Here is a 13,016-nt window from a genome sequence, read left to right on the forward strand (position 1 = left end):
ATAACATGGAATAAACAATAAACAAGCCAATAACACAATAAACAAGTCAATGACACAGTAGAAAAAAAGAAAGTCTATATACAGTGTGTGCAAAAGGCATGAGGTAGGCAATAAATAGGCCATAGGAGCGAATAATTACAATTTAGCAGATTAACACTGGAGTGATAAATGAGCAGATGATGATGTGCAAGTAGAGATACTGCTGTGCAAAAGAGCAGAAAAGCACATAAAAACAATATGGGGATGAGGTAGGTAGATTGGGTGGGCTATTTACAGACGGATCGGTTAGCTGCTATGCACCAGTAGTTCAAACAGACAGCTCGGTGCATTCAACATGTCAATACCTCTCATAAATACAAGTAGTGATGAAGTCAATCTCTCCTCCACTTTGAACATGCATATTATTAATATTAGCTCTCTGTTGTGATTCCAATTTTCTTAAGACTTCTTCCCTGCTTGTGCTGTAGTTTATGATAGAACGTTCATGTAACATTTCACTGTCCCTCGGTTGATGAGAAACCTTTACTGGTCGTAGTGGCTCGACTACTACTACTACCACCATTGTGTCTTAGCCGCCAGTTGTTCCTTCCACTTCTCTCACCGTCTCCAGATAGGAGACACGCTGGACACTCCTTACCCGTGGCACCTCATTTTCCTGGACACTCCTTACCCTTGGCACCTCATTTCCCTGGACACTCCTTACCCTTGGCACCTCATTTTCCTGGACACTCCTTACCCTTGGCACCTCATTTTCCTGGACACTCCTTACCCTTGGCACCTCATTTTCCTGGACACTCCTTACCCTTGGCACCTCATTTTCCTGGACACTCCTTACCCGTTGCACCTCATTTTCCTGGACACTCCTTACCCTTGGCACCTCATTTTCCTGGACACTCCTTACCCTTGGCACCTCATTTTCCTGGACACTCCTTACCCTTGGCACCTCATTTTCCTGGACACTCCTTACCCGTGGCACCTCATTTTCCTGGACACTCCTTACCCTTGGCACCTCATTTTCCTGGACACTCCTTACCCTTGGCACCTCATTTTCCTGGACACTCCTTACCCTTGGCACCTCATTTTCCTGGACACTCCTTACCCTTGGCACCTCATTTTCCTGGACACTCCTTACCCTTGGCACCTCATTTTCCTGGACACTCCTTACCCGTGGCACCTCATTTTCCTGGACACTCCTCACCCTTGGCACCTCATTTTCCTGGACACTCCTTACCCTTGGCACCTCATTTTCCTGGACACTCCTTACCCGTGGCACCTCATTTTCCTGGACACTCCTTACCCTTGGCACCTCATTTTCCTGGACACTCCTTATCCTTGGCACCTCATTTTCCTGGACACTCCTTACCCGTGGCACCTCATTTTCCTGGACACTCCTTACCCTTGGCACCTAATTTTCCTGGACACTCCTTACCCGTGGCACCTCATTTTCCTGGACACTCCTTACCCTTGGCACCTCATTTTCCTGGACACTCCTTACCCGTGGCACCTCATTTTCCTGGACACTCCTTACCCTTGGCACCTCATTTTCCTGGACACTCCTTATCCTTGGCACCTCATTTTCCTGGACACTCCTTACCCGTGGCACCTCATTTTCCTGGACACTCCTTACCCTTGGCACCTCATTTTCCTGGACACTCCTTACCCTTGGCACCTCATTTTCCTGGACACTCCTTACCCGTGGCACCTCATTTTCCTGGACACTCCTTACCCTTGGCACCTCATTTTCCTGGACACTCCTTATCCTTGGCACCTCATTTTCCTGGACACTCCTTACCCGTGGCACCTCATTTTCCTGGACACTCCTTACCCTTGGCACCTCATTTTCCTGGACACTCCTTACCCTTGGCACCTCATTTTCCTGGACACTCCTTACCCGTGGCACCTCATTTTCCTGGACACTCCTAACCCTTGGCACCTCATTTTCCTGGACACTCCTTATCCTTGGCACCTCATTTTCCTGGACACTCCTTACCCGTGGCACCTCATTTTCCTGGACACTCCTTACCCTTGGCACCTCATTTTCCTGGACACTCCTTACCCGTGGCACCTCATTTTCCTGGACACTCCTTACCCTTGGCACCTCATTCTCCTTCACCTAACAGAACACTCCAGGAATTCGGGTGCATGTTCACCTCCACAGTTAAAGCATTTCACTTCATCTGGCATAGACACTCTTCCCCTTTGCACACACTTGACACATTAACAGGGTTTTCATTTATCCTAACTTGGATTTAAAAAATTATAATAATTAACCTTTATTTAACTACGCAAGTCACTTAAGAATTTCTTATTTACATGGACGGTCTACATGAGAAGGGAGAGACTAAATCATGTAACAGTAGCATGGATTAAGTTAAAATTATTTTCTCCATCCACCATACAGGTCAGCCGACCTATCTTCAGTAATATCATCTGCCTTTATTTCTTTCTTCTTTATTTAATCCATACGGGAAACATTCCACTCCGATATCTTTGTGTCTTAAAACACGCTTCTTCTGCTTTTTACTAGGCAACAAAGTTAAGAACAAATTCTTATTTACAATGACGGCCTACCCTGACCAAACCCTAACGACGCTGGGGACAATTGTGCGCCGCCCTATGGGACTCCCACTCACGGCCGGTTGTGATACAGCCAGGAATCGAACTAGGGTCTGTAGTGAAGCCTCTAGCATTGAGATGCAGTGCCTAAGACCGCTGCGCCACTCGAGATCCCGCAGACACACAACACACTATAAATAACACCACTTCTTGTGACTCATCGACTCCACACTTTCCTCCAAAACATTTCATATTTTCCTCGAGACGTTAAACGGATTCCCCAAGTAGCATTGATCCAAAACCCTCACTCGGACTTAAAACGAGTCTAGTGGTTTCCTTTTTCCGCCATAGTAGTCCACTAATTCTCACTTCAAACAAAACCTCCGTTTCCGCCATCTTCTCCGCACCGATACCCAACACATGAGGTACAGCCGACCACACCATTGGTCGAAAATATATAACGTCATTGGAGTGACAGGTATTTTGGCCAATGAGATCAGGGTATCTGCACAACAAAAGATTGTAACACAAGGAACTATTTTACATTGAGGGAATTCTATTAATCTGCACGGGCGCCCGGTAAGGCGTGTTTTTCACCGGGTGAAAATGTATTGCATTTGTTTTGTAACCGGGCTGCCTCCCGGGCGTGAGCCGAGTGCCCCGTTCAAACTCACAGCGAAGTTGGATCAAAACAAAATTGACGTAATTAAGCACGTGGAGTAATGAGTAGAATTTTGTGTTTTTACGTGGAAAAGTGATTTGCCTTCCCAATGAAAACCAATTTGAAAATTCAAACGTATATTTGATGGAAAAGAGATTTATGTTTTTGGACGAGGCACAATGGTGCCTTGTTCACAACATGACCGTGCGGCGGACATTAATCTTTGATTTGAGAAGGACAAGCTCATCCATTTTTGACCGTTCACCTCGCGGGCCATAGACCGGTGCCCCACGGCCCAGCATAATCGAATCCGCCCATGATGTCAGATATCCGCCAGGCGAAAAATTAGGAAATGCCACTTGCCCTAAAATCCCAATTTAATCAGTATAAATATCCCTTACAGTACAATTTAACTATAGGGACTGGGAGTAAAGGTAGTCCATGGTTTCCCAAACTCGGTTCTGGAGGCCCCAGGAGTTAGTTATTTAAATCAGCCGTGTAGTGCTAGGGCAAAAACAAAGGCCGACTACAAACGGTTGGAATGATGGTTGTATGTTGGCTAAAATAAAATACATTGAGGATAATTTAATGATTGTCTGTATTCTTAAAAACATACCGATACATTTGCCAAATAGCACATTCATTATAAGAGCATGACATTTACATAAATTAATAAATAAAAATTTAATAACAGGACAACTTTACAATAAAACTGTTTATACAGTAATGTAGCTAATTCTGAGTTGTTTTTACGTAAGCTTTTATTTATGAATATAAAGCAGTTCATACCACTGATTTATTCCGTTTGATTATGAATTGGATTACACCTTTACCTTTTTAGTCACGTGTGTATCAATCAACAGGCTGGTTAGTGGAGTCGGATATATGTCATTTCACCCAAAACGTGTTGCGAGATGACATAAACACATTTTATTGTCGTTTTGTTTTAATGAAACCGCGGGCGTTTTGGGGAGTTTTATTCAAAACACATCTTGTCAAACCAGTTTGTCAAGTTTCAGGTAAGGTAGGTAGCCATTACGCAGGTAAAAGGAGTGAACAGAAACTAACGTTAGCCAACACTGTTGTTTGTGGCAAGGACAAAGCAAACATGGTACAGTAACCAGTAACCACAAACTAGAAGACCATACTGCTGAGAAATTATAGACCTACAAGGAATAGCCTACTGGTGAGTAGTTCTATTATCTGCCTCCAAATGTATTAATTTTCCAGGATTTTAGACAGAGTAGACCGTAGTAATGTTCACACGTTGTCCTTTCCTCCCCTCTGTCATAATGTCAGTCTATAATTGAATCAAGTCATATGTCGATTTCGTGCAAAAGATCCGACATTCTAACCTAACTCATCTAACGACTTGATTCAATCTGTGGCGTTTAATTTAATCGTTAAAGCGTGATTGAAACTTCAAAGCAATGTTCGCGGAAAATGCGTTCATGTTAAACACTGCATGTGTCGGCTCAATCGGGAATTAGCCTACCTTTACATTTCAAAAGCACTATAACGCTGAATTTAGACAAGGTTTGAATTTAGCCCTAATTACATCTATCTATCTATCTATCTATCTATCTATCTATCTATCTATCTATCTATCTATCTATCTATCTATCTATCTATCTATCTATCTATCTATCTATCTATCTATCTATCTATCTCATGTTTATCACAAATTGGAAATACAAACCAGTATGAGAATTCCAGACTTTTAGATGTTTTTCTATGTAGTTGTATACAACTTTAACTTATTTTCCAACTTTATTTTGCACTTTGATTTTTGAAAACAAATCATTATAATTCCCTCAATGGGCTATTGAAACTTAGTAGTAGCAGTCTTGATAGAGACTTCCTGGAGATTTATGTAGCATTTCCAACACAGTCTAGTATTGCTTCAGGGAGGGGAAGGCTCTCACTCTTTTCGTCTGAGATGGCACACAAACATTCCACAGGAGGACTGAGTGGGCTTGATCAATATGCTTGAGTTTAGGCAGTCTTAAACCTTGTTCAAACTGCACGCCTTAAAGATGCACTATGCAAAAATCCGTCCGGCATTTCCTGGTTGCTAAAATTCTAATAGTATGCCTAATTTCAGTTTGTGACGAAACGAACGAATATAATGTAGAGTATCATTGTACCAATTAAACCGCTGTGAAATATCTTTTATTTCGTTTTTAGCTGTTTGAAGCCTGTGTACAAAACCAAAGGTTAGACTCAAAAACTTGAGAATGGGAAGCATAGAAATAGAGCACATAGAACAGCGCTATCAATTCTTAGACTGGCTTTAAATAAGAATGACAGCTCTATAACTCACATTTCTATGTGAAATTGGTCGGGTCCCACAAAAAGTGACATATTGCAGCTTTAATTCTCAAATGTTTCTCAAATCAGTTTTTGGATACTGACTGTCCAAAACAGCAAGTGACAATCAGATTTGTGTGTGTCCAGACATCAGTAATTTGCCCAACATGGCTACGTAAGTTGTCATAGTAACGACGGTTGTGTAGTTTGTATTTTATTAGGGATCCCCATTAGCTGCTGCCAAGACAGAAGCTACTCTTCCTGGGTTCAAACACACAAAAAAAAGTCTAAACGGTACGTAATATAACATTGACACATCACTGTGGTACAGGCTGATTGGTGGTTCTTGTGCTTTCTATCACTCAGAATTAAAGGTGACAACAATGCCTGTCACGGACGCTTTCCAGTTGATTTGAATGTTCTGAAACCATATTATCAACTGGGTGGTTCGAGCCTTGAATGCTGATTGGCTTAAAGCCGTGGTATATCAGACTGTATACCACGGGTATGACTAAACATTTCTTGTTACTGCTCTAATTACGATGGTAACCAGTTTATAATAGCAATAAGGCACCTCGGGGGTTTGTGGTATATGGCCAATATACCATGGCTAAGGGCTGTATCCAGACACTCCGCGCTGTGTCTTGCGTAAGAACAGCCCTTAGACATGGTATATTGGCCATATACCACACCCCCTCGTGCCTTATTGCTTAAGTGTAATAACACCTTTAAATCCTCAAAAGATAAGATGATCCAACTTTAAAAACAAATCCTTTTTGGATAGCCATGTCAGTCAACTAGCTAGCTAGGTAGCTGTTTAGCTAGTACGTTCACTCATTTATTTGTAAACAATTAACAAGCTACTTACCTACCACATATTATTGTCAAACTGTCAACAGAGTAGCTAGCATGTGTCGAATATCTACTTGAGGGCAAATAAATCAGATTTGACAGTACAGACACAAGCTGCAGAGCCCGACTGCAGGAAAAACGAACAGATTTGAATCTGAAATGCAAAATAAATTGGATTTGAGTCACTTCAAACTGCCAATGTGAACAAGGCTTGAGTGACACACTGATCACTGTGTAGCTCAGGAGTCCCCAGTTCCATTCAGCCGTGGGCCGATTTATTTGTATTTTTGTCCTTGATAGGATGGTCAGGGGGCTTTACATAGTTATATATCATGTGATAGGATGGTCAGGGGGCTTTACATAGTTATAAATCATGTGATAGGATGGTCAGGGGCTTTACATAGTTATATATCATGTGATAGGATGGTCAGGGGGCTTTACATAGTTATATATCATGTGATAGGATGGTCAGGGGGCTTTACATAGTTATAAATCATGTGATAGGATGGTCAGGGGGCTTTACATAGTTATAAATCATGTGATAGGATGGTCAGGGGGCTTTACATAGTTATATATCATGTGATAGGATGGTCAGGGGGGCTTTACATAGTTATATATCATGTGATAGGATGGTCAGGGGGCTTTACATAGTTATAAATCATGTGATAGGATGGTCAGGGGGGCTTTACATAGTTATATATCATGTGATAGGATGGTCAGGGGGGCTTTACATAGTTATATATCATGTGATAGGATGGTCAGGGGGGCTTTACATAGTTATAAATCATGTGATAGGATGGTCAGGGGGCTTTACATAGTTATAAATCATGTGATAGGATGGTCAGGGGGCTTTACATAGTTATATATCATGTGATAGGATGGTCAGGGGGGCTTTACATAGTTATATATCATGTGATAGGATGGTCAGGGGGGCTTTACATAGTTATATATCATGTGATAGGATGGTCAGGGGGGCTTTACATAGTTATATATCATGTGATAGGATGGTCAGGGGGGCTTTACATAGTTATATATCATGTGATAGGATGGTCAGGGGGGCTTTACATAGTTATAAATCATGTGATAGGATGGTCAGGGGGGCTTTACATAGTTATATATCATGTGATAGGATGGTCAGGGGGCTTTACATAGTTATAAATCATGTGATAGGATGGTCAGGGGGCTTTACATAGTTATATATCATGTGATAGGATGGTCAGGGGGCTTTACATAGTTATAAATCATGTGATAGGATGGTCAGGGGGCTTTACATAGTTATAAATCATGTGATAGGATGGTCAGGGGGCTTTACATAGTTATAAATCATGTGATAGGATGGTCAGGGGGCTTTACATAGTTATAAATCATGTGATAGGATGGTCAGGGGGCTTTACATAGTTATATATCATGTGATAGGATGGTCAGGGGGCTTTACATAGTTATATATCATGTGATAGGATGGTCAGGGGGCTTTACATAGTTATATATCATGTGATAGGATGGTCAGGGGGCTTTACATAGTTATATATCATGTGATAGGATGGTCAGGGGGCTTTACATAGTTATATATCATGTGATAGGATGGTCAGGGGGGCTTTACATAGTTATATATCATGTGATAGGATGGTCAGGGGGGCTTTACATAGTTATAAATCATGTGATAGGATGGTCAGGGGGGCTTTACATAGTTATATATCATGTGATAGGATGGTCAGGGGGCTTTACATAGTTATATATCATGTGATAGGATGGTCAGGGGGCTTTACATAGTTATAAATCATGTGATAGGATGGTCAGGGGGCTTTACATAGTTATATATCATGTGATAGGATGGTCAGGGGGCTTTACATAGTTATATATCATGTGATAGGATGGTCAGGGGGCTTTACATAGTTATAAATCATGTGATAGGATGGTCAGGGGGCTTTACATAGTTATAAATCATGTGATAGGATGGTCAGGGGGCTTTACATAGTTATAAATCATGTGATAGGATGGTCAGGGGGCTTTACATAGTTATAAATCATGTGATAGGATGGTCAGGGGGCTTTACATAGTTATATATCATGTGATAGGATGGTCAGGGGGCTTTACATAGTTATATATCATGTGATAGGATGGTCAGGGGGCTTTACATAGTTATATATCATGTGATAGGATGGTCAGGGGGCTTTACATAGTTATATATCATGTGATAGGATGGTCAGGGGGCTTTACATAGTTATAAATCATGTGATAGGATGGTCAGGGGGCTTTACATAGTTATAAATCATGTGATAGGATGGTCAGGGGGCTTTACATAGTTATATATCATGTGATAGGATGGTCAGGGGGGCTTTACATAGTTATATATCATGTGATAGGATGGTCAGGGGGCTTTACATAGTTATAAATCATGTGATAGGATGGTCAGGGGGCTTTACATAGTTATATATCATGTGATAGGATGGTCAGGGGGCTTTACATAGTTATATATCATGTGATAGGATGGTCAGGGGGCTTTACATAGTTATATATCATGTGATAGGATGGTCAGGGGGGCTTTACATAGTTATAAATCATGTGATAGGATGGTCAGGGGGCTTTACATAGTTATAAATCATGTGATAGGATGGTCAGGGGGGCTTTACATAGTTATATATCATGTGATAGGATGGTCAGGGGGCTTTACATAGTTATATATCATGTGATAGGATGGTCAGGGGGGCTTTACATAGTTATATATCATGTGATAGGATGGTCAGGGGGCTTTACATAGTTATAAATCATGTGATAGGATGGTCAGGGGGCTTTACATAGTTATAAATCATGTGATAGGATGGTCAGGGGGGCTTTACATAGTTATATATCATGTGATAGGATGGTCAGGGGGCTTTACATAGTTATAAATCATGTGATAGGATGGTCAGGGGGGCTTTACATAGTTATATATCATGTGATAGGATGGTCAGGGGGCTTTACATAGTTATAAATCATGTGATAGGATGGTCAGGGGGGCTTTACATAGTTATAAATCATGTGATAGGATGGTCAGGGGGCTTTACATAGTTATATATCATGTGATAGGATGGTCAGGGGGGCTTTACATAGTTATATATCATGTGATAGGATGGTCAGGGGGCTTTACATAGTTATATATCATGTGATAGGATGGTCAGGGGGCTTTACATAGTTATATATCATGTGATAGGATGGTCAGGGGGGCTTTACATAGTTATAAATCATGTGATAGGATGGTCAGGGGGCTTTACATAGTTATAAATCATGTGATAGGATGGTCAGGGGGCTTTACATAGTTATAAATCATGTGATAGGATGGTCAGGGGGCTTTACATAGTTATATATCATGTGATAGGATGGTCAGGGGGCTTTACATAGTTATAAATCATGTGATAGGATGGTCAGGGGGGCTTTACATAGTTATATATCATGTGATAGGATGGTCAGGGGGCTTTACATAGTTATATATCATGTGATAGGATGGTCAGGGGGCTTTACATAGTTATATATCATGTGATAGGATGGTCAGGGGGCTTTACATAGTTATATATCATGTGATAGGATGGTCAGGGGGGCTTTACATAGTTATATATCATGTGATAGGATGGTCAGGGGGGCTTTACATAGTTATATATCATGTGATAGGATGGTCAGGGGGCTTTACATAGTTATAAATCATGTGATAGGATGGTCAGGGGGCTTTACATAGTTATATATCATGTGATAGGATGGTCAGGGGGCTTTACATAGTTATATATCATGTGATAGGATGGTCAGGGGGGCTTTACATAGTTATATATCATGTGATAGGATGGTCAGGGGGCTTTACATAGTTATATATCATGTGATAGGATGGTCAGGGGGCTTTACATAGTTATAAATCATGTGATAGGATGGTCAGGGGGCTTTACATAGTTATAAATCATGTGATAGGATGGTCAGGGGGGCTTTACATAGTTATATATCATGTGATAGGATGGTCAGGGGGCTTTACATAGTTATAAATCATGTGATAGGATGGTCAGGGGGGCTTTACATAGTTATATATCATGTGATAGGATGGTCAGGGGGCTTTACATAGTTATAAATCATGTGATAGGATGGTCAGGGGGGCTTTACATAGTTATAAATCATGTGATAGGATGGTCAGGGGGCTTTACATAGTTATAAATCATGTGATAGGATGGTCAGGGGGCTTTACATAGTTATATATCATGTGATAGGATGGTCAGGGGGCTTTACATAGTTATATATCATGTGATAGGATGGTCAGGGGGCTTTACATAGTTATAAATCATGTGATAGGATGGTCAGGGGGCTTTACATAGTTATATATCATGTGATAGGATGGTCAGGGGGCTTTACATAGTTATAAATCATGTGATAGGATGGTCAGGGGGCTTTACATAGTTATAAATCATGTGATAGGATGGTCAGGGGGCTTTACATAGTTATATATCATGTGATAGGATGGTCAGGGGGGCTTTACATAGTTATAAATCATGTGATAGGATGGTCAGGGGGCTTTACATAGTTATAAATCATGTGATAGGATGGTCAGGGGGCTTTACATAGTTATAAATCATGTGATAGGATGGTCAGGGGGGCTTTACATAGTTATATATCATGTGATAGGATGGTCAGGGGGCTTTACATAGTTATAAATCATGTGATAGGATGGTCAGGGGGCTTTACATAGTTATATATCATGTGATAGGATGGTCAGGGGGGCTTTACATAGTTATATATCATGTGATAGGATGGTCAGGGGGCTTTACATAGTTATATATCATGTGATAGGATGGTCAGGGGGCTTTACATAGTTATAAATCATGTGATAGGATGGTCAGGGGGCTTTACATAGTTATAAATCATGTGATAGGATGGTCAGGGGGGCTTTACATAGTTATATATCATGTGATAGGATGGTCAGGGGGCTTTACATAGTTATATATCATGTGATAGGATGGTCAGGGGGCTTTACATAGTTATATATCATGTGATAGGATGGTCAGGGGGCTTTACATAGTTATAAATCATGTGATAGGATGGTCAGGGGGCTTTACATAGTTATAAATCATGTGATAGGATGGTCAGGGGGCTTTACATAGTTATAAATCATGTGATAGGATGGTCAGGGGGCTTTACATAGTTATAAATCATGTGATAGGATGGTCAGGGGGCTTTACATAGTTATATATCATGTGATAGGATGGTCAGGGGGCTTTACATAGTTATAAATCATGTGATAGGATGGTCAGGGGGGCTTTACATAGTTATAAATCATGTGATAGGATGGTCAGGGGGCTTTACATAGTTATATATCATGTGATAGGATGGTCAGGGGGCTTTACATAGTTATAAATCATGTGATAGGATGGTCAGGGGGCTTTACATAGTTATATATCATGTGATAGGATGGTCAGGGGGCTTTACATAGTTATATATCATGTGATAGGATGGTCAGGGGGCTTTACATAGTTATATATCATGTGATAGGATGGTCAGGGGGCTTTACATAGTTATAAATCATGTGATAGGATGGTCAGGGGGGCTTTACATAGTTATATATCATGTGATAGGATGGTCAGGGGGCTTTACATAGTTATATATCATGTGATAGGATGGTCAGGGGGCTTTACATAGTTATAAATCATGTGATAGGATGGTCAGGGGGCTTTACATAGTTATAAATCATGTGATAGGATGGTCAGGGGGCTTTACATAGTTATATATCATGTGATAGGATGGTCAGGGGGCTTTACATAGTTATAAATCATGTGATAGGATGGTCAGGGGGCTTTACATAGTTATAAATCATGTGATAGGATGGTCAGGGGGCTTTACATAGTTATATATCATGTGATAGGATGGTCAGGGGGGCTTTACATAGTTATAAATCATGTGATAGGATGGTCAGGGGGCTTTACATAGTTATATATCATGTGATAGGATGGTCAGGGGGCTTTACATAGTTATATATCATGTGATAGGATGGTCAGGGGGGCTTTACATAGTTATATATCATGTGATAGGATGGTCAGGGGGGCTTTACATAGTTATAAATCATGTGATAGGATGGTCAGGGGGCTTTACATAGTTATATATCATGTGATAGGATGGTCAGGGGGGCTTTACATAGTTATAAATCATGTGATAGGATGGTCAGGGGGCTTTACATAGTTATAAATCATGTGATAGGATGGTCAGGGGGCTTTACATAGTTATATATCATGTGATAGGATGGTCAGGGGGGCTTTACATAGTTATAAATCATGTGATAGGATGGTCAGGGGGCTTTACATAGTTATATATCATGTGATAGGATGGTCAGGGGGCTTTACATAGTTATATATCATGTGATAGGATGGTCAGGGGGCTTTACATAGTTATAAATCATGTGATAGGATGGTCAGGGGGCTTTACATAGTTATAAATCATGTGATAGGATGGTCAGGGGGCTTTACATAGTTATATATCATGTGATAGGATGGTCAGGGGGCTTTACATAGTTATATATCATGTGATAGGATGGTCAGGGGGGCTTTACATAGTTATATATCATGTGATAGGATGGTCAGGGGGGCTTTACATAGTTATATATCATTTGTACACTGCAAATTGACCACAAGAATCC

General features: G+C 40.9%; 1 protein-coding gene across 1 annotated transcript in view; it reads left to right on the forward strand.

Annotated features, from left to right (window-relative positions):
• The first annotated feature begins 4,080 nt into the window (after nt 1-4,080).
• The window catches only part of LOC106572087 (phospholipid-transporting ATPase IC), a 49,744-nt gene continuing 40,808 nt past the window's right edge, over nt 4,081-13,016 (forward strand). The window contains exon 1 of the mRNA XM_014145914.3: nt 4,081-4,403. The gene's annotated coding sequence lies outside the window, so the exon portion shown is untranslated. The remainder of the gene's footprint in view (nt 4,404-13,016) is intronic.

The sequence above is a fragment of the Salmo salar genome, chromosome 01 (genome assembly GCF_965601325.2).
Source record: "Salmo salar chromosome 01, fSalSal1, whole genome shotgun sequence".
Lineage (NCBI taxonomy): Eukaryota > Metazoa > Chordata > Actinopteri > Salmoniformes > Salmonidae > Salmo > Salmo salar.